The sequence below is a fragment of the Triticum dicoccoides genome, chromosome 6B, assembly GCF_002162155.2.
Source record: "Triticum dicoccoides isolate Atlit2015 ecotype Zavitan chromosome 6B, WEW_v2.0, whole genome shotgun sequence".
Classification (NCBI taxonomy): domain Eukaryota; kingdom Viridiplantae; phylum Streptophyta; class Magnoliopsida; order Poales; family Poaceae; genus Triticum; species Triticum dicoccoides.
In genome coordinates this window covers 453086413-453107879 of record NC_041391.1, presented here as the reverse complement: position 1 = coordinate 453107879, position 21467 = coordinate 453086413, and positions in this window count along the sequence as shown.

The following is a 21467-nucleotide window of genomic DNA, read 5'->3' as shown; positions in this document are numbered from 1 at the left end:
TATATATATATATATATATATATATATATATATATATATATATATATATATATATATATATCAGTTAGGCTTCAAGTGCGTACTTGTTAGTTAAACCTATGTATAAATTGTGACACTAAATACGACTAGTAAGTAGTACAGTAGTAGTACTAGTATACGTCAGTCAAATTATTCATCATGTCCACACATTGAATTGACGTGACAACACGCTACGCGTGAGGTGACACAAGAATCCCGACAGCATGTTCGGGTACTCTGGACTTCAGATTTGGAGTTCCACTTATCTGTCGAAATCTTTCATCATTCACTTAAAATAGTCGATTGATCATACATTGAGTACCATATAACTGGAATTACCGATGCAAGTCGAAGAAGGATTGGCCGGTGCTGCCGGCTGGCATCAAGTTTGATCCCACGGATCAGGAGATGATCAAGCACCTTGAGGCCAAAGTGAGTGCTGACAGCGCGAGATTTCAGTCTCTCATCGATTTGTTCATACCAACCATCGACAGCGAGCACGGCATATGCTAAAGCCAACCTGAGAAACTTCCAGGTAAGACACCGATCGTCCGTCTACTTGCACAAACATATTCCTTTGTTTATAGCTCTATTTTTCTTTTTAGACACAGACCTGGTGAAGCAATTACAAATTGACAGTTAATAAAAAGTGAAACAAGTGACTGCAACATGCCAAAGATGTTATGAAAATGCCAACTACGTACACTAAAACCTGTATTCCACAATACTGCAGGTATCACACTGAGTGGCCTAAGGAAGCATTTCTTCCAGCGCAATTCCAGGGTGTTCAAAAAGGGCACGTGGACGCGTCGCAAGATACAGTCGGAGTGCGGCAAAGCATGCACGCGATGTGGCACAAGACCGGCAATACCTTGCCGGTGATGGTCAATGGCCGACAGACGGGCAGCAAAAAAGGTTCTGGTGCTGCACACCAACAAGAACTTTGACCAGCAGAGGACCAACTGGGTGATGCACCAGTACCACCTCGGGCACTTGGAGCAAGAGAAGGAGCGGGAGCTGGTCCTCTGCAAGATTTTCTACCAGACGAACACTAGGGCCAAGAGTAAAAAGATTATAAGTTAGTTTGGTATTGGTAGTTGTACTACCTTGTCGTCCGCAAGTTGGTATTGTTATTAACGATCTTTTGGTATGAACTTGCATTTGCTTCCAACCATCATGCCGAGGGTCGACATGGATATAAAGCTAAATCATTTGTTTCGAAACGAATTTTCAGGCACCTAATTTTTATTTGATGGGTAGCATAAGCACCTGCCGTTCGAATTCCCAGTTCTCCAATTTTTTTGAAACAAGTGCATGCACTTATTATCACGATGAAAAAACAATATCCCTGCTGCATCCCAGTTATCAGTCTGTACTTGCAGAATTCTCTCATTTATTGAGCACGTATATTGTTTTTTCAGGTCGAGCAAGTTTCAACTGGGCTGTAGACTGCCCAGGGTTAGTTTTGTTTTTAACAGGCCCAGCCCATGATGACAACGGGGCACAAAGATCCAGCAGGTATCTACTGGCCTCTGGCCCGCCAGCATTAGTTATATTTTGTCTTACAACATCCGCAGGCAGTTTTTTTTTTACTAAATCAAACACACAGCCCAGTTCTATTTTCCTCTTGAAACGCATGTCCTACATCCGTTTTCTAATCTCTACCTATAGTTTTACTAGTTCATATACACATATCATTATATTGAAAACACAGAAAATTCCCTTTTCATATTTACATCCTTATTTTTGTTGTTTTTTCCCACCCAAGCCTGATTTTTTACCATTGGTTTTCCCTTAAACCAACTCAATTGTCCCACGTCTTATTTGCTTACAAAAACAAAATGATTTTTTTCGCAAATAAATAAGTTCTTAAAAAATGTTTATCATTTCGGGATTACAACAGTTCGGACTCCACCGAAATATGCAAAATAAGGTTGAACTTTTTGACCATGGTCCTGGGCAGAAAATGGGATGTAATAAATTACTTAAGAATTAGCAAATGGGCTGCAAATTATAAAAAATAGCAAATGGGCTTTATATTGTCTGCCACAGATTTGGAGGCTGACTTGTGGGCCTACTAAGTTCATGCGTACACAAGGTTTCTCAAAAAAGAAACTTAGTCAACAATTGACTCTATCAGCGTCAGACTGTTAGATGTCAATCTAACGGCAATCATGCTTCTTCAGTATCTGATCTTCCTGCCCCAGCCGCCCAAACCAGCGCCATCGGAACCGCTTGCTCCCGCCTCCCTTGGCCGGCTGTACTACCAGGCAGGCCTCACAGCCCCATCATACTTGCATCCCTGGCCTGTCTATCCCTCTACTCACCCACACCTCCTGTTATTTTCTGGCGACGGCAGCCGAACCAGTCAACCCTCGTACTCTCCATCGCGTGGGCAGCCACTGCCGTGTCTTCCCCGGCTCCGTGTTGTTCCCTTAGTAGGCCTCACCGTCTTCCACCGCCCTGGTGCTCTCGGCGTGGCGTGGTCAACGATGTCCATCCAACAGCCGTAGTGCTTCTTCAACCTCTGGTCTTCTTGCTCCAGCCGCCCAAAGCAGCACCGGTCGTGCCGCATGCTCCTGCCTCTCGTGGCGGGCTGTGCTGCCGCGGAGGCCTCACCACCCCCATACTACTCCCACCGCTGGCCAGGCCATCCCTCCACTCACCCACTCCCCCTGTTATTCTGCGGCGACGGCAGCCTCACACCGCAGCCGAACAGTGAACCCTCGTACTCCTCTCTGCGTGGGCATCCACTACCGCATCTTCCCCGGCTCCGCGTCATCCCCTTCCTAGGCCTCGCCATTGTCCACCGTCGTGGTGCTCTCGGCGCGGCGTGGTCAATGTGGTCAATGACCGACTTCCATCGGAAGAGTACTATACATGGAGAGGCTGACAGTTGGGTCCATGACAGCCGCAAGGAAGTGCCTCCTTATTACGCGTAAAATAATTATTCCTCCACCTGACAGCAGGGACCCACCGGACGGGCCACCAGTATTTCACGAAAAAACATTTCCCCCTGACTGCTGGGACCCACCGGACGGGCCACCGTATTTCGTGAAAAAAATGTTTCCCCCTGACTGCTGGGACCCACCAGACGGACCATCGTATTTCGCAAAAAAACCGTTCCCCCCGCTGTTAGCTCGGACCTACTGGAAGTGCCTCCTTATTACACACAAAAAAATGAACACTCCCCCTGCTAGCTGGGACCCACCATGGTGGTAGGCTGACTTGTGGGTCTACTAAGTTGACGGGGATGGATGGCTTTGTCAACTTAGTCAATATGAACGATTCTAGCTCCAATGACCGTACGATGTCCATCCAACGGCCGTCGTGCTTCTTCAATCTCTGCTCTTCCTGCTCCAGCCGCTCAAACAAGCGCCAGCGGGACTGCCTGCTCCCTCCTTCCCGCGGCCGGCTATGCTGCCGCACAAGCCTCACCGCCCCACCGTACTCCCATCGCTGGCCTAGCCATCCCTCTACTCACCCACACCTGCTGTTATTCTTCGGCGACGGCAGACGAACCAGTAAACCCTCGTACAGTCATACTCCCCTCCATATGGGAAACAATTGCCAAGTCTTCCCTGCCTCCGTGTCGTTCCCTTCCTAGGCCATGCCGTCGTCCACTGCCCTGGTGCTCTCGGCGCGGCCTGGTCAACATGGTCAACGACCGACATGCATCAGAAGTGGACTGTATGTGGAGAGGCCGACAGCTGGGTCCACGGCCGCGTGCAAGGAAATGCCTCCTTATTACGCGCAAAATAATGATTCCTCCACTTGACATCAGGGACCCACCAAAAGGGCCTTTGTATTTCGTGAAAAAAATGTTACCGCCGCTGACAGCTCGGACCCACCAGCTATATCTTCGCACGCAAGGAAATGTCTCCTTATTATGCACAAAAAAATGAATACTCCCCTTGTTAGCTGGGACCCAGTATAGTGGCAGGCTGACTTGTGGGCCTACTAAGTTGACAGGGACGAAGGGCTTTGTCCACTTAGTCAATATGCTCGATTCTAGCTCCAGTGACCGTACGATGTCCATCCAACGGCCGTAGTGCTTCTTCAACCTCTGGTCTTCTTGCTCCAGCCGCCCAAACTAGCGTCGGTCGTGCCTCATGCTCCTGTGGCCGGCTGCGATGCGGTAGAGGCCTCACTGCCCCCTACTACTCCCGCCGCTGGCCAGGCCATCCCTCTACTCACCCACACCTCCTATTATTCTGCGGCGACGGCAGCCTCACACCACAGCAAATCAGTGAACCCTCATACTCCTCTACGCGTGGGCATCCACTGCCGCGTCTTCCCCGGCTCCGCGTCGTCCCCTTCCTAGGCCTCGCCGTCGTCCACCGCCCTGGTGCTCTTGACGTGGCATGGTCAACATGGTCAAGGAACGGCTTCCATCGGACATGGACTGTACATGAAGAGGCTGGCAGCTGGGTCCATGACCGTAGCAAGGAAGTGCCTCCTTATTACGCGCAAATAATTATCCCTCCACCTGATAGCGGGGACCCACCGGACGGGCCACCGTATTTCGCAAAAAAAAACGTTTCCCCCTGACTACTGGGACCCACCAGCTACATCTTTGCACGCAAGCAAGTGCGTCCGAAAAAAACGATTCGCCCCTCTGACTGCTGGGACCCACCAGCTACATATTCGCACGCAAGGAAGTGCGTCCGAAAAAATGATTCGCCCCCTTGACTGTTGGGACCCACCAGCTACATCTTCGCACGTAAGGAAGTGCCTGACAGTCGGGACCCACCTGGTCGAAGCGTACGTAGCATTGTCATTCTGGTCGCGAACGTGTACGTACATATATATTGGTCGATGTAGAGGCGCGCACGTGTCGTTGTAGAGGCGTGTACGTGTCGTAGTAGAGGCATGCACATAGCATGTACACGTACGTACAGCAGCCAGTGTGCAAGAAAGAAAATACGGCCACGTATGTGTACATACGGGCGGGGTCTCGAACGCCTAATCGTGCATACGTACGGCCAGGGCTCGTGTACATGGCTGGGTCGGAATGGAGAAACAGCGTCATCGTCGTGTTCATGGGGAGGCAACGGAATGCGTCGTGTTCATGGGGAGGCAACGGAATGCGTCGTGTTCATCGGGAGGCAACGGAACGTGTGGGAGCCAACCGGCTGGGTCGAAATGGAATGTGTTGTTGTGTTCATCGGGAGGGCTTGGACGGAACAGGCGATGGAAACGAGGCCTGGCGCACCGCAGAATGGAGGAAACGGCCATGTGTTCGACCGGCCACATTCGAAATGGTATACTGTTCATCGGGAGAGGTCTGGTGTACCACAAAACGGAGGAAACGGACCTCCTACGGTCGAAACGGGGGTCCTGTTGATCAGGAGGGGTGTGGCATACCGCAAAACGGACGAAACAGACCTCCTACGGTCGAAACGGGGGTCCTGTTGATCGGGAGGGGTGTGGCGTACCGCAAAACGGATGAAACGGACATGTGTTGGAGCGCTACGGTCGAAATGGGGGTCCTGTTAATCGGGAGGGGTGTGGCGTACCGCAAAACGGGACTCCACAAGATACTGTTCATCTCCACCCCCAACCTCCTCCAGCCTCCACGGGCTACTGTCGACCTCCTCCAGCCTCCACGGGCTCCTGTTCATCCAACCTCCACCGCGCGCTACTCCACCGGCTACTATTCAACCACCCCTCCACGGGCACCCCTCCACCGTCTACTGTTCATCCAGCCCTCCACGGGGTCGTCCTGTTCATCCAGCCCTCCACACCATGGGGTCCTGTTCATCCAGAGGCAAAGCCACCGCTCACTGTTCATCCACCCCCCCCCCCACAATGCTCACTGTTCATCCAGAGAGGCACCATCGATCGGCTTCAGTTAGTAACAGTAGTGAAGTAATCGCTCGATCGGGTTCAGTTAACAGCCATCAGTCGATCGCTCGGGTTCAGTAACACGTAGCCTGCAGTGCAATCGCTCGGGTTCAGTTAGAGCCCAACGCCTCGCTCGCATTCAATTAGAGCCAATGCCTCGCACACACACGCATATGTGTACGAGAGAAATGCGCATCGCTCGGCCCCCGACCTCCCACCGTAACCGAGAACTCCCCAAAATTTTCCTCGCCCTCGCTTCTACCACGGTTTTTTCCGTCATGGACGGCCCAAATAATGTCATGCAGCTGCTTCTCTGGCCCGCCCAGGACAAAAATCCCATTTTCTATCATGATTTTTTGTCATAGAAGTAGGAGCCCACCACATCTATGATGATACCGAGTTTTGTCACATTTATCGTGAGAGAAGTGTCATATGTATGACAAATCATAGAAGTGTCATATGTATGAGGAAAAAATTTTGTTCGGCCCAAAATGTCACGGATGTGTCTTTTTTTGTAGTGTTTCTTCGTTGTCCACTCCCCACTCGAGCCGGACATAGTTCGGCCAAGAGTCTCCTGACAAGGAAAGAGACCTTAATGAGTTTAGCACGTCACCCAAGGGCGGGTGCTGAAAAATATCCGCGGCGGTGAACTCCATGACCGGTGCCCAATCAGATTCGATAGGCACGGATGCACACGGGTCGGATCCTGTGGCCGGAGATGAGTCCGAGGGTCCGATGGCACCACTCTCACTGGAGGTGGGATCAGTGTTCGGCTCCGACGCCGATGAGTGTGCGGCTTTGGCGGCGGGGTCCATCCACCCGGCCTCGGAAGGCACGATCTGCTCCGGATTGATTCCCGACGCCACCGCAGGCGTGATCTCCCGAATATTGTCCGATGGTAGATCAAAGTCATGCCCGTAGTGACTGTTCTACGCACCTGTCATGGGCTTGAATCCATCGAAGATCAAGTCTCCGCGGATGTCGGCAGTATAGTTTAAGCTTCCAAACCTGACCTGATGGCCAGGAGCATAGCTATCGATCTGCTCCAGATGGCCAAGCGAGTTGGCCCGCAGTACAAAGCCGCCGAATACGAAGATCTGTCCGGGAAGGAAAACCTCCCCCTGGACTGCATCGTTGAAGATGATCGAAGGAGCCATCAAGCCTTACCATGACGACACAGTGGAACTCTCAATGAAAGCACCAATGTCGGTGTCAAAACCGGCGGATCTCGGGTAGGGGGTCCCGAACTGTGCGTCTAAGGCTAATGGTAATAGGAGGCAGGGGACACGATGTTTTACCCAGGTTCGGGCCCTCTCTATGGAGGTAATACCCTACTTCCTGCTTGATTGATCTTGATGATATGAGTATTACAAGAGCTGATCTACCACGAGATCGTAGAGGCTAAACCCTAGAAGCTAGCCTATGATTATGATTGTTGTTGTCCTACGAACTAAACCCTCCGGTTTATATAGACACCGGAGGGGGCTAGGATAACACAGAGTCGGTTATAGAGAAGGAAATCTGCATATCCGAATATCCAAGCTTGCCTTCCACGCAAAGGAGAGTCCCATTCGGACACGGGACCAAGTCTTCAATCATGCATCTTCATAGTCCAACAGTCCGGCCAAAGTATATAGTCCGGCTGTCCGAGGACCCCTTAATCCAAGACTCCCTCAAAGATACCCCGAACAAACCCCTCAAAGGATTGTTTTTCATAGTAACAAGTGACAATAAATTTCAGCACACTATATAAATGTTTCCTTACCAAAGACGCTTCTGTGACGCCCCCGATTCAATCGTACACTAATCATACATGCAAATGTGTACGATCAAGATCAGGGACTCATGGGAAGATATCACAACACAACTCTAGGCACAAATTAAAATAATACAAGCTTTCTATTACAAGCCAGGGGCCTCTTGGGCTCGAATACAAGCTCGATACACAAGAGTCAGCGGAAGCAACAATATCTGAGTACAGACATAAGTTAAATAAGGGTGCCTTAAGAGGCTAGCACAAAAGTAACACGATCGAAGAGGCAAGGCCTCCTGCCTGGGACCTCCTAACTACTCCTAGTCGTCGGCGGTCTCCACGTAGTAGTATCCATCAGTGGTGGCATCTGGTTCCAGGGATCCATCATCTGGTTGCATCAACCGGAAAGAAGAAAGAAGGGAGAAAAAGGGGTAGCAAAGCAACCATGAGTACTCATCCAAAGTACTCGTAAGCATCAGATCTATACTAAGTATGCATTGGTATCAAATGAAAGGTTTGTATCTGTGGACTGAACTGCAGAATGCAGAATAGAAGGGAAGGCCTAGCCTATCAAAGACTAGCATCTTCAAGCAGCTCCAAGCATCTTGCAGCATGTAGAAGAGTAAAGAATAGCAGTTTATAATTATCAAACATGTTGTAACATTAACGCCCAGATATCCTTCCTCGACACCCTGTGAGAAAGCAATCTCGGAGCCACATTGTCACATCCCTAGCTGCTGGTAGTGCTCTAGGCTAGCTTCATGTGTGCATCATGTTTAAATTTTTGAAACTTGAACTGAGGAAATTTGGAAGCCTCATAAACCCTAAATAAAAGAAGGGCAAAAACCCTAAAAATCTCATTCATTGTTCCAAAATGCTCTTCTTAGATGTTTAATATTTTTGGCAAGGGTTTTGATCCAAACCAAAAATAATGAACATTTTTAAGGATTTATTTTTGGGACTTTGAATTTAAATCATTAGCTATTTGAATTTGAATTATATTCATATAATTAGAATATAATTTCAAATACCCCTGAAATATTTTATAAGCTTTTGGAAAAGTCCATCTAGCAATATAAAATATTCAGAGGAGCTTTGGCATTGTTTGAATTGTTATTTTTAATTCAAAACAGTGGCAAAGAATTAAATAAAAGAAAAACAGAACAGAATTATATAAAACGGAGCAGAAAGCCTACCTGGCCTTACCCGTGCAGCCCACCAGAGCCGGCCCAGCTCCCCCACCTGGCCGGCCCAGCCCACCTCCTCCCCCTTGTCATCTTCCTCCCCTCGCACCGAAGCAGCTCGGTGGCGAGCGCCGATGCCGCCTCGGCCACCTCCTGCTTCCACCGAGGCGTTCCCGAGCCTCCCCCTCACGCCTCGTGTCCCCTCGCCCCTCTTCCTCCCTCGCTGCTCCCTCTCTCTTCCCCGAACACTCTCCCCCTCCTCTGTTTCCCTCCCCGAACGGAGCCGCCGCCACCGACGAGAGCCACCGTGGCTACCGGCCACCCCACGGCTCACCGACGCCCCAGGAAGCTCCGCCGGTCCTCCCTCTACCTCCTCAACGAGCCACGAGGCCCCAGACGTGCCGCAACACCGCCCTCGATGTCTTCTTCAACCTCGGGACCGCCGGCCATCTTCGTCAAATTCGTCGGCTCCGGTGCCTCCCCGAGCTCCCCGAGGCCACCGTCGCAACCCCTGTGAGCTCCACTCCGTTTCCCCTCCTTCATTTTGCTCGTTTCCGTGTTGTAGCACCCCGGCCACATTCCCGAGCACCGCCGTCCGCCATGGCCGCGTAGCTCTCCTGACCCGAGCCCCTCTGCTCGAACCCGTGGCACCAGCGCGCTTCTGGTGGCCCGCGGATGCCGTCTGGACCATCAGTTTCTCTCCTAGCGCGCCGCAGCCCAACCCCGCACATGGCCGAACTCCGGCCGCCGCTTCGGGCTCCACTCCGGCGAACCCCGGTCACCCCCGCACCTCCCGTTCGTCCTCCTAGATGCGCACGGGCGCGGGCTACCCCCTGGTGCCCTCAGCGCGCCAATCCGACGCCCTAGCGCAAGTCCGGCGTGCCCCCGCCGTGTTCTGTGGTCGCCGTCGGCTGGTCTCCGACGTGCTGACGTGGCGCCGTCGTTAGGGGCTAATGACCCTGCTAATTAGCCCCTGTGACACTGACAGCTGGGCCCCACGCCCTTAATTAACCACGGCTTAAACTTCTGTTAGTTTAGGTTAATCATAGTGGCCCCACGCGTCAGGTTGACTTTGCTGACGTGGTCATTGGCCGGACCCACCTGTCATTGACCCTGGGCAGCACTGTGTCACTGACCAGTGGACCCCACTGGTCAGGTTTGACCTGGGGCGCCCAGTTGACTCTGCTGACATCACAGTGACGTGGGGCTGACGCAATAAGTATTTTCTGGATTTAAAAAATAATCAGGAAATTCCAGAAAATAGCTAAAACTTCAATAAATCATAGAAATTCGACCGTAACTCCAAATTAAATAATTTATATATGAAAAATTATCAGAAAAATTCAAGGAATCCATCTGTACCATTTTCATGCATGTTAGAACAACTTATAGCTGCTGTTTAGCACAAATCACATTAATAGCATTTAAATAATCACATGTGGAGTTTGAATTTGAACCTAGGGTTCAAACCAACTCCATTTAACTTGTTGCTAGATGCATTAGCCCAAAACACATTCATTTTGCCATGTCATGATCATGCATCATATTGTGCATTGCATTGATTGTGTTTCCTTCTGTGTTGCCGGTATTTGTCCCCTCTCGATAGATGTGATACCGATGATGTGATCGTTGACACTGATGAAGACTCAATGTTATCTTCAGAAGTGCCAGGCAAGCAAAACCCCCTTGTTCATTCCGATACAATCCCACTCTCTCGCTCCTGCTCTCTTTTACTGCATTAGGACAACACCGATTCAACTATTACATGCTGCGGTAGTTGAACCCCTTTATCCTCTGCATGACCTGTCATTGCCACAGTAAATAGATGAAACCCACTAGCATGAGTAGGAGTTGTTTGAGCCCTGTTGTGCCTACTCATTCTTGCTTGTTTGTCATGCCTGCTACTGCTTAGAGTTGAGTCAGGTCTGATTCATCGGGGATGAATCAGAGGTGTGTGAACATGTTCTACTGTGTGTGAGCTAAGTGTGTGAACACGATTTGGTAAAGGTAACAGTGAGAGGCCATGTAGGAGTACATGGTGGGTTGTCTCATTGCAGCCGTCCTCAGGAACTGAGTTCTGTGTTTGTGATCCATGATTCAGCTACTACCATACATTGGGCCCTGAAATATGACCCCGCTCGACTTCTTATTCACCCTTGTCCTCTGTCCAGGAGTTGCAAGTAGTTTCTGGTGTTTGTAGTATGCTGGAGGCCGTGGACAGCGCTGACCGTAGGGGTGGGCTGTGATGCGGTAGGCACGTGGCCGGGTAAACCGGGCGCCCGTTTGGTGTCACGAAACCCTGTTCACATCGTTTGGGGCTATGAGCGAAACTCCGGCCGGATCTCCTCATGGATGGAACCCGAATAGGCGATAAACCTGGACTAGAGACTTGAGTGTTTAGGTAGGTCGTGGTCTACACCCACGTCGGCTTTCGCTTGAAGTCTGCCGAGCACATGTCGTGTGCAGACGCTAAGTGGTGGAAACATGTATGAAGAAGTACACCCCTGCAGGGTTAACATCATCTATTCGAATAGCCGTGTCCGCGGAAAAGGACTTCTGGGTTGCTTATATCAGTTCATAGACAAGTGAAAGTGGATACTCTAAAATACGCAAGATAAGCGTGAGTGCTATGGATGGCGTTCTCGTAGGGAGACGGGAGCGGATCCATAGTGGTGTATTGATATGGTGAATATGTGGACTCGTGTGCGCCACCTCAAAAGAGTTACATTGCAGTCATAGTTTAGGATAGCCACCGAGTCAAAGCTGGCTTGCTGCAGTTAAACCCCACCATCCCTTTGTTGATAATGATGCATATGTAGTTAGTTCTGATGTAAGTCTTGCTGGGTACATTTGTACTCACGTTTGCCTATTTTATGTTTTTGCAGAGAGACTTCGGTCTCGCTAGTAGTTCCGCGTGGACTTCGACGTTTAGCTTGTTACCTCAGCTACGATCTTGTGCCCTCGGCAGGATCTGATAGATAGTCAGGCTTCTCAGCCTTTTCCATTTATAGATGTCTGTACTCAGACATGATAGCTTCCGCTTGTGCTTTGACTTGTATGCTCTGATTGTTGGGTCATGAGACCCATGTTTGTAATATCTCGCTCCTTGGAGCCTATTGAATAAATTACTTGAGTCGTAGAGTCATGTTGTGATGCCATGTTGTATTTGCACATATCGAGCATATTGTGTGTATGTTATTGAAATGCTTGGTATGTGTGGGATCTGACCATCTAGTTGTTTATCTTTAGTAGCCTCTCTTACCGGGAAATGTCTCCTAGTGTTTCGCTGAGCCATGGTAGCTTGCTACTGCTCCGGAACACTTAGGCTGGCCGGCATGTGTCCTTCTTCGTTCCTGTGTCTGTCCCTTCGGGGAAATGTCACGCGATGAATACCGGAGTCCTGTTAGCCCGCTACAGCCCGGTTCACCGGAGTCCTGCTAGCCCAGTGCTACAGCCTGGATTCGCTCGCTGATGACCGACACGTTTGATGCTGGGTCATGGATGCCTGTCCCTGTAAGTCTGTGCCACTTTGGGTTTACGACTAGCCATGTCAGCCCGGGCTCCTTATCATATGGATGCTAGCGACACTGTCATATACGTGTGCCAAAAGGCGCAAACGGTCCCGGGCAAAGATAAGGCGACACCCGTGGGAATACCGTGCGTGAGGCCGCAAAGTGATATGAGGTGTTACATGCTAGATCGATGTGGCATTGAGTCGGGGTCCTGACACACATATCCAAGTATCCATTTGTAGTTGTATAAGATCAAGATATAAGTATGAGCGTCCATTATCGCGGACACGGTATTCGAATATATATATCTTCCCTTCAGGGGTGCACCATGTTTTCCAACATGCTTGATTACTCTGGACGGACACAATTTCTTGGGTCATGGCCGGCCTCGGAAGATCAACACGTCGCAACCCTACCTAGGCTCAACAGAGAGGTCCCTGCCGGTCTACCTCCTAAGCACTCCGGGTCTGGGCCCATCACCGGTTGCACTCCGGGTCATTGCGCGCAGGGCGGATCTAGGCACCACCTTTGGGGTGCCGGCCCAGCCGTGCCGCACTGCTGAACTAGATGTCTAACAAAGCTTTGGATGATACTGCGACGTCGAGTCCCATAACTATTCTCGCGTGGTGGTTAGTGCGTAAAGGCCAGAGGCCAACTCAGAACAAATACCCAAACCATAGTGTATTATTAGCTTGCGGAGACGAGCAGAGACTCACGATAATGTGACCCCGTCGCCCCGTCTCGTGGACTTACGGCAAGGGCCCAGAATACCCGGCCGTGCCACGTAACCATCTTGCGGGTGCACTCCGGGCATGGCCGACTTTCACCAAGGTCTGAAGTAAAGTCAAGGTTACTGTGTGTCCAAACATCAAGGGGAAAACCCGAGGAATCACGCTCGGTGTATCCCACTCGATGTAATCATCAAGGTGAACGTAAGAGGAACCACCCTCGAGGTTCACACTTGAGGTGTTGCACGACAGAGTCGTATCGGAAGTGGTTAAGGAGGAATCACCCTTGATGACCACGACCGAATAGCTACACTACAGAGATCTCATCAGGAGTGATGTATGAGGTTCCACCCCCGGCACTCGATGGTAACTCTGCAAAGTCGAGCAACAATAGGGGCGTGATGTGATGTGAGGTGTCGGGCTCTGGTTGTCGATCACGTTGATCGAGCCCTCGATGATGAAGCAGGGGCAATAAGGACAAGGTGGGGGTCACTAATGGATCACTAACCGGCCTATACTAAGCAGTTTAGCATAAGCAGGTAAGGTACAACAGCAGGTTAAGAAAGTAAGATATGCATCAGAATAGGAGCAATCAATAACAGTAGCAAAATCTAATGCAAGCATGAGAGAATGGAATGGGCAATATCGGGATGATCAAAGGGGGGGCTTGCCTGGAAGCTCCGCTGAAAGGGAAGAAGCGTCGTCGGTGACGTAGTCGATCACAATGGCATCAGCAGTGGTCTCGGGGTCTACCGGAGAGAAGAGGGGGGAAGAAACAATAAATACACACAAACATAAGCATGACAAGACAGTTAAGCGGTGCTAGAGGTGTTCTAACGTAGTGCTACACGATATAGGTGAAGGGGGAAAACATCCGGGAATGTTTTCCCGAAGTTTGGCATTTTCAGACAGATGAAACGGAGGGGGACGGTTGCACGTTCGCTATGCTAGGGACGTGTGGCAGACGAACGGAGAGCGTATCCAAATTCGTCTCGTCGTTCTGAGCAACTTTCATGTATAACACTTTTTCATCCGAGCTACGGTTATTTTTCTATGAATTATTAAACTTTTAGCAATATCCAGAAAATCCCTGAAATTTCACTCAAGTCTGAGAATTTGTCAGTTTTTTAAACATCACTTAGCTGTTTTCAAAAGGCTACAACTATGGATCTGCACCTCCTATGATTTTGTGCCTTATATCAATTTTGAGCATTTTTCTGTGATCTACATGTTAGTACCAATTATATCCACATTATAGTTCATTTGCTTGATCAACAACAGCTCTAAAGTAGCTATGAAAATAAAGTTGTTTTCCGGTTTTTCTGTTAACAGAACATAGCATTTTGCGATTTTCATAGGATTTAATCCATGCATCGAAAGGATTTGGTCCAGTGGGGTAAAGTGAAGTTTGTCAAGTGTACTACCCGCGTATATTTGTTTTAGCTAGGTTAAGCTTTGTTTAGTTGCAGTTTTGAGACTGTTCAGGGGGTTAACAAGTTATGTTTTATAAAAGCTAGCAGCTGCTACAGTAACTGAATGTTACTATAGCAGCGGTTGCAGACGGCGAGTGTAGGCGCGGCGAGGCAGGCGCGGAGGCGGGCGCATGTGGGGGAGCCAGAGCACGGCGACGCAGGCGAACGCTCGTGGCTGGCGGGAGGAGCTGGCGCGAGCCGGCGGCTAGCCGCGGGCTGGGGACCGCGTGAGCGGCAACGACAACAGCTGGCGACCACCAGAGGCAGCAGCGGCAGCAGGCGAGCAGCAGCTACGGAGAGCACTACGGTAGCAGACGGGCTATGCGCGCACGGGTGCATTCGAACGAGTAGCGAGTGTCGCGTCCATCTAGGCTAGCGAGAAGCATCGGGAACGACTCGAGCGGTGCCAGCGATGAGCTAAAGTGGCGCCGGAGTTCGAGCGCTAGTGGAAACGGAGCTAGGAGGCACGGGGAGGCACGCGCTCGTGCTTGCTGGGCTCCAGTGAGCACCAGGAGCTCGAATCTGTGCTCAGGCGAGCACGATAGAGGCCATGGCCACGGCGGCGAGGCGATCCGTGATGACGGGCTCACGGCAACGGCGACGAGGTAGCTACGGTGTGCGAGGGGGTTAACAAGGATGAGCAGAAGACGAAGAAGCTCACCGAGCGGCACGCCGATGGCCCTTGGTAGTTTAGGAGCAGCAGGAGTTGATGGTGTTCGTCGGAGACGCGCCGGCGATCTAAAGAAGAAGACGGCCTCATCCGAGGCTGCGATGACGCAGAGCTCGGGCTCGAGGTCGGGGAGGCTGCAGCGGGGTCCGGCAGAGCTTCACGACATGACGGCGGAGCGAGGTGGTGGTGTAGCCGTGGTGGCGACGACGGCAAGCTTCGGCTTTGGGCACCGTCCTCAGGGCCGCGGGCGTCCAGATCGGGGAGCGGGGGCACGAGGGAGAGGGGGGAGTAGCTAGGGTTTTTGCCAGGGGAGAGGGATGCCAGCTTAAGTATGGGGGCGGCGCCGGTGGATGGGCACCAGGACGATGGCCGCGGCTGTGGCCACGAGCCCCCCGTGAACAGAAAGGAGGGGGCAATCATGGGGGAGTGGGCTAGCCTGGCTGGGGGAGCCAGCTGGGAGGAGGCCCAGTCGGGAAGGGGGCTTTTCTTTTGCTTTTAACTTTTCTGTTATATTTATATTATTATTATTTCACATTATCCTAGTTTATTAAAATAGAAAGGTAGCACCTAAATTAATGTTTTAGTTCAACCCCTTGCCACAAAAAGTTTGGGAGGCTTTCTAGTTTCTTTGAAATTTTTCATAAATGGAAAGGAAATTAAATGACTGTTTAAGCCACCGTTATATTCACAAAAGTGGATCTAAACACTTTACAAAAGTGTTGGGTCACCACAATAATTAGCCATGGAATATTTGCCACACTTTGAACATTTTATTTTGCATGTTTGAGAAACTTGAATTTTGGACTTTAATTTGAATTTGAATTTGAATTTGAATTATGATTTGGATCAAGCAAGGATTAGCAACAGTAATGTGATGACATGGCACCATTAGCGGGGGGTTACTGTAGCTTAATTATCCAGTCGTCACAGTTCTCCTCCACTACAAGAAATCTCGTCCCGAGATTTTAGGGGTGGAGTAAGGGGGAAAGACTCGGGAAGGAAGGAGCTCAACACAAGATAGGTACCTGGGGGCTATCTCAGTGAACGTGGCATAGAGGCATCTCTCAAGTTGAATTCAATAAAGTCATCGAGAGCAAGGTAAGAAGGAGCAATAAGAAGCTTCAACCAGGTAGGCAATCGCTTGTTGCCTGAATTAGAGGGTGAATTGGGCTCTGAGCAATGGGAATAAGTATGGCGTCTGATACCAGAATATATCACTGGGAAGGTGGCTCATGATTTACATACGAAGCCAAGCGCGAGGAACAATTTTGGAAAACAAGGATGTACAAGAGAGTCAGGTTTCGATCTTGTGGAACTGTGGGTTATGGGCCCACCATGTGAGTTAAAAGCAGGAAGGGTGCTAACATTTGCACGGTCATGATAGCAAGGTAGTCAGAGTATTGCCTGTCAGTTATGTCGGCAACAACGTCGGTACCAAGGGAGAGGGATGAAGAGAACCATTTTCCTGCTCGTTAAGACGAGGCGGACCAATAGGCAAATTTCTTGTCCATCTGTGGCTACCAGAATGTCATCAACAATAGTAACAAGGTCTTACTGACAAATTTTGTACACCGAGGTGTTACATAAGCAGGGAATTAACACTACTCACATATGTTAGGTTACGAGAAAGCTTAAACAAAACAATGGAAAGGGAAGTGTAGACTCGAATCAGTTATCGGTGTTCTCGAGTGTCTAACAACTCAGAACTCGCGGAAAATTGGAATCAGCGAGAAATAATAGTTGTTTGAAGAACTCATAAGAAGTTATGTAGTTTTGTGATATCCTCGAGATAACAGAGTGTAATACTCGAAGGTAGAACATGATAGAGGTTGGACAGGTGAAAAGATCTGTAGAGGACAAGTACTTCAACTTGTCCGAGAAATGGGATCAATGAAGAACATTATGGTCAGAACCACGGTTGCAAAGGACTAATTCACAGATACCTGATGATATTATATCAAGGAAATAGTTATTATTACAAGAAGGTTCCATGATAGGATCTACATCGTGTCCATGGGCATGAACACAAAGTTTAAGGTCGACTCCCACTTCTCTAATGCACAACCTTCACTTCTCGCATTCGAAGAAGTTGTAGCATTGAAAATTTACCTGACAAAAAGCCAACAGAGTATAACCCGCATAACTTTCGAGTTCATGCGGACTTAGGGAAGAAGAGATTCAATTTGTCGGGGCATCTTAGGAACATATACCACAAACTTCATGAGTAATTAAAGCCTGGAAGCAGGGTATGGTTGAGAAAGCAGAAGATACAATTTACCAAAGGCATTATGTATCCAAGGAAAGGCTCACAAGGTTATTGAAAAAATGGAAGACGATGTCGGATAAAATCCAACAAAGGACCTGGTGGTCCACAAGGAATCTGATGTGAGTATCGGTACTTCACTAGAAGAAGAACAAATATAAGGATATCAGATCATAGAAACAACTGGCTAAATCAAAGCTCGAATGTAACGGAATTATGATTTCCATATCAAGGGATCAGAAGAAAATGCTCTGATTGAGGATGGATAAGTTGAACGGACTCAGCATTACAATCAATCAAGGCTTGATTTTTCGAACACCAGCTCATGTCCGGGGTGACGTCTGAGTCGAACGGAAGGATTCTAAATAGGACTTATGATCGCGAGCATTCGCAAACGAATCGAATTGAATGCTCGAAATTACGATGACAAAGGATGCTAATGAGCATTCCTAGACATATTGAAGTAACCATAATGCAAGCAAATAAGTATTAGCAGAGCAATAGTTGGAGAGGATTATCGGAAGATCAGATGGTATTCTGAAGTATCTTGTGAATCACATGAACAACTATGGATGAACGGATACTCGTCAAGCATGAGTAATTATACGTAGGGGATATTCATGTGGCAAATAACTGCAAGGCAGTAGGCTCAACGGATTCAGGACAACAGAGAGTAATTCGGGGCATCTTGTAATAACAAGAGCAACTGGGATGAAGGTATGAACGACAATGTAGGTAGTTACTCATAAGGACTTATCGGTGGTAGGGATCGCAACGGCGACGGGTACAAGGGTCTCTAGAACACATCGGAGAGTATCTTCAAAATCGTCTGATGCACCAAGTAATAACCTGGAGTGAGGGGCTCTCCGGGAGGAAGTATTTACGAGAACCTAGAGTTATTAGCAAAATCATTTAACCCGAATAGAAGAGGGATCAGATCCTAGAGTATAGACGAGGAGTAAAAGATCCTAATACCACCCAATGGCGACGTGGGCCCATAAGCCACACATCCATGTTAGTAAATCAGTTTTTCAAAGACTAGACTCAACTTCGGCCAAGGAGTTGGAAAGGAGAATCCTACAGGTAGTCGGCTCTGATACCAACTTGTGACGCCCCCGATTCAATCGTACACTAATCATACACGCAAATGTGTACGATCAAGATCAGGGACTCACGGGAAGATATCACAACACAACTCTAGACACAAATTAAAATAATACAAGCTTTATATTACAAGCCAGGGGCCTCGAGGGCTTGAATACAAGCTCGATACACAAGAGTTAGCAGAAGCAACAATATCTGAGTAGAGACGTAACTTAAACAAGGGTGCCTTAAGAAGGCTAGCACAAAAGCAACACGATCAAAGAGGCAAGGCCTCCTGCCTGGGACCTCCTAACTACTCCTGGTCGTCGGCGGTCTCCACGCAGTAGTATCCATCGGCGGTGGCATCTGGCTCCAGGGATCCATCATCTGGTTGCATCAACCGGAAAGAAGAAAGAAGGGAGAAAAAGGGGGTAGCAATGCAACCGTGAGTACTCATCCAAAGTACTCACAAGCATCAGATCTGTACTAAGTATGCATTGGTATCAAATGAAAGGTTTGTATTTGTGGACTGAACTGCAGAATGCCAGAATAGAAGGGAAGGCCTAGCCTATCAAAGACTAGCATCTTCAAGCAGCTCCAAGCATCTTGCAGCATGTAGAAGAGTAAAGAATAGCAGTTTATAATTATCAAACATGTTGTAACATTAACGCCCAGAGATCCTTCCTCGACTCCCTGCGAGAAAGCAATCTCGGACCGCATATCCAAGTATCCATTTGTAGTTGTGTAAGATCAGGATATAAGTCTGAATGTCCATTACGTGGACACGGTATTCGAATATATATCTTCCCTGTAGGGGTGCACCATGTTTTCCAACATGCTTGATTACTCTGGACGGACACACTTTCTTGGGTCATGGCCGGCCTCGGAAGATCAACACGTCGCAACCCTACCTAGGCTCAGCAGAGAGGTCCCCGCCGGTCTACCTCCTAAGCACTCTGGGGTCTGGGACCATTGCCCGTTGCACTCCGGATCGTTGTGCGCAGGGCGGACCTAGGCACCACCTCTGGGGTGCCGGCCCAGCCGTGCTGCACTCCTGAACTGGACGTCTGACAAAGCTTTGGCTGATACTGCGACGTCGAGGCCCGTCACTATTCCCGAGTGGTGGTTAGTGCGTAAAGGCCAGAGGCCAACTCAGAACAAATACCCAAACCATAGTGTATTATTAGCTTGCGGAGACGAGCAGAGACTCACAATAATGTGACCCCGTCGCCCTATCTCGTGGACTTAAGGAAAAGGCCCGGAATGCCCGGTCGTGCCATGTAACCATGTTGCGGGTGCTCTCCGGGCCCGGCCGACTTTCACCAAGGTCTCAAGTAAATTCAAGGTAACCGTGTGTCCAAACATCAAGGGGGAAACCGAGGAATCACCCTCGGTGTATCCCACTCAATGTAATCATCAAGGTGAACGTAAGAGGAACCACCCTCGAGGTTCACACTTGAGGTGTTGCACGACAGAGTCGTATCAGAAGTGGTTGAGGAGGAATCACCCTCGATGACCACGACCGAATAGCTACACTACAGAGATCACATTAGGAGTGATGTATGAGGTTCCACCCTCGACACTCGATGGTAACTCTATAGAGTCGAGCAACAATAGGGGCGTGATGTGATGTGAGGTCTCGGGCTCTGGTTGTTGATCATGTTGATCGAGTCGTCAATGACGAAGCAGGGGCAACAAGGACAAGGTGGGGGTCATTGATGGATCACTAACCAACCTAAACTAAGCAGTTTAGGGTAAGCAGGTAAGGTACAACAGCAGGTTACAAAAACAAGCTATGCATTAGAATAGGAGCAATCAATAACAGTAGCAAAATCTAATGCAAGCATGAGAGAATGGAATGGGCGATATCGGGATGATCAAGGGGGGGCTTGCCTGGAAGCTCCACTGAAAGGGAAGAAGGGTCGTCGGTGACGTAGTCGATCACAGTGGCATCAGCAGCGGTCTCGGGCTCTACCAGAGAGAAGAGGGGGAAGAAACAATAAATACACGAAAACATAAGCATGACAAGACAATTAAGCGGTTCTAGAGGTGTTCTAACACCGTGCTACATGAAAGTGCTAGATATCGACTAGAGGGGGGTGAATAGGCGATTTTTATCAAAGTCTTAAAAGCGTGGAAGTTTCAAAGACAAACAATAGAAATGACCTAATTGATATGCAGCGAAAGATAAACTACAACAAGAAAACCATAGTCAAGTATGTAATAATGTGAAAGTACAAAGACTAATAGCAGCTAGGTAGTAAGGATCAGGATGGAAGATAGTATGAAGCCAACCAACGATAGTAGTCAAGCAATGAAGTCAAATAGGTACGACAAATAGGCAATGACTTCACGAAGACAAACTCAAAGTAAAGGGAGGGAGAGGACAAAACCAGTCACTTGTTGAAGACACAGGATTTGTTGGACCAGTTCCAATTGTTGTGACAACTGTACGTCTGGTTAAGGAGGCTGAGATTCAACTCAGAAGACGGCATCTTCACCTTATTCCCCTTGAGCTAAGGACACACAGTCCTCGCCCAATCACTCTGGTAAGTCTTCAAGGTAGACTTCTGAACCTTCACAGACTTCGTTCACCGGCGATCTGCAATGACTCTAGGATGCTCAGAACGCGACGCCTAACCGGCTGGAGGATACACAGTCCTCAAGTGTAATAAGTCTTCAGGTCACTCAGACAGAAAGACTTCAGTGATGCCTAACACTCTTTGGCTCTGGGTGTTTGGGCTTTGTCCTCGCAAGGATTTCTCTCTCTCAAAGGCTTCGAGGTGGGTTGCTCTCAAACGACAAAAGCTGTGAACTAACTCTGAGCAGCCACCAATTTATGGTGTAGGGGGTGGGCTATTTATAGCCACAAGGCAACCCGACCTGATATGTCCGAAATGACCCTGGGTCACTAAGGAACTGACACGTGTTCCAATG